Raw genomic sequence first — 1,689 nt, 5'->3', positions numbered from 1 at the left:
GCTATTATACAGTTATAGAATTGCATTAATTGTAGTTTGCCATTACTTAAATATATTATGTAATTATTTGTAGGAGACCAGAAACTAAGTGAATTAGCTCAACATGTTGAGAGAATAGAGAGCTGATGATGATAATGACAGAGAAGAAGGAAAGAAGAAACAAGAGGAGGAGGAGGGAGTTTCTGGTCCTACAACTATATAAGAAACCAAGTCATTGCTGGCCATGGGAATTCACACACTCAAAACTCAAGTACATAAATACATGAATTTGTATAAACAAGAGTATAAATAATGTATCAGTGTATTGCATACATAAAGGATAGTTAAACTTTATTATTAGTTTTGTCTTTATTGCAGGCAAGCATTGACTGAAGTTAGTGTACTGTCTGATGTGTTACAAATTGTTCATAATCATCATCAATACTTGTCACTGGATCCAGTTTATGTTAATAAGAAATACATTACCTCCTTCATATCAATACCAAATTAAAAAGAAAGTTAGCCTCAGGATTTGTTACTTTATTCAGTTGTGCATGCACAATACATGTACCTCAATATAAAAGATTATAAAGGCATAGTATTGGCCACAGTGTGAATGTACTATTTCTTTACCTGTATTGTGTTTAATATAATTAGGTACACAGATCAATAGGAGTTCTTTTAGTGAGCTTTGTTCCTATTAGATTGATAGTTTTTAATGAATATGTTTTCATTGTGTATGTACATGTACATTTAATATTATCATGAGTTTTTGTGTAGGCACTTGACGTAGCTTCCAAGATATTAAGAAAAGGAGCTGAGCCACTCAAGAGATTATCCAGTCAAACTGATCACAAGTTTTACAGAGCTTTATGTGATTTAAGGAGAAGATGGATACTGCATAGAACAGCTAATGGAGTCAGTGGAGACCTCAGCTATAGATCAGGTAACTTAATTGTAATGAAGTATAACACACACACAGTATAACAGTAATGGGTACTATAGTATGAAGCAACTTTAAAAATTTGTAAAAAAATTAAATTTAATTGGAATCAATTCAAACTTGCTACACAACATGAGAACATGTATATGTATCAGGAAAGATTATATAAATGGAGAATTCTCACCCTTTAATTTTTGACGAAAATTGGCTCGTGCCCTTTACTATAGTACAGGGATTTTTGCCCGATTTTGGAGCAACTTAAAAATTTTGTAAAAAAATTCAAATTTGATCGGAATCAACTCAAACTTTCTATACTACATAAGAACATGTATATGTATCAGGAAAAATTATGAAAGTGGAGAATTCTCACTATTTTATTTTTTGCAATAATTGGCTTGTGACACTGTACTATAGTACAGGGACTTTGGGCTGGTTTTTGAGTAACTTCAAAAATTTGTATAAAATCCAATTTTGTTTGGGATTAGCTCAAACTTGCCACACAACATAAAACATGTATATGTATTTAAAAATATATATATTAGTAACGCGGTAGCGTTACTAAGTAGGATTCACCCCAAAACAAAATGTCTGCCGCCACGACTTTTGCAGCCTTGCTATACCGGGAAAACGAGCTCCTTTGCTTACCAGACTTCATAGAGGACCTTATCTTGACCAGAGGACTCCATTGGTACTACTAGCGTGGCTCTAAACCTTGTCTAAGAGGAAAGTAATAAATCGGCAAATCGGCCGTTTTGTTCAGTCCACTT

At 33.2% G+C, this 1,689-nt stretch overlaps 2 long non-coding RNA genes across 2 annotated transcripts in view; both read left to right on the top strand.

The window, feature by feature from the left end:
- The first annotated feature begins 207 nt into the window (after positions 1-207).
- LOC109583378 (uncharacterized) lies at positions 208-421 on the top strand. The gene is made up of 2 exons (XR_002185506.1): positions 208-250; positions 358-421. It is a non-coding gene; the product is annotated as an uncharacterized LOC109583378 (long non-coding RNA).
- A 343-nt stretch (positions 422-764) lies between these two features.
- LOC109583379 (uncharacterized) overlaps positions 765-1,689 on the top strand; it is a 3,012-nt gene continuing 2,087 nt past the window's right edge. Inside the window, exon 1 of the long non-coding RNA XR_002185509.1 lies at positions 765-925. This is a non-coding gene — a long non-coding RNA (uncharacterized LOC109583379). The remainder of the gene's footprint in view (positions 926-1,689) is intronic.

The sequence above is a fragment of the Amphimedon queenslandica genome, unplaced genomic scaffold (genome assembly GCF_000090795.2).
Source record: "Amphimedon queenslandica unplaced genomic scaffold, v1.1 AMPQUscaffold_13309, whole genome shotgun sequence".
Taxonomy (NCBI): domain Eukaryota; kingdom Metazoa; phylum Porifera; class Demospongiae; order Haplosclerida; family Niphatidae; genus Amphimedon; species Amphimedon queenslandica.
The sequence above is the reverse complement of the archived record's forward strand: the minus strand, read 5'-3'. Positions and strand labels throughout refer to the sequence as shown.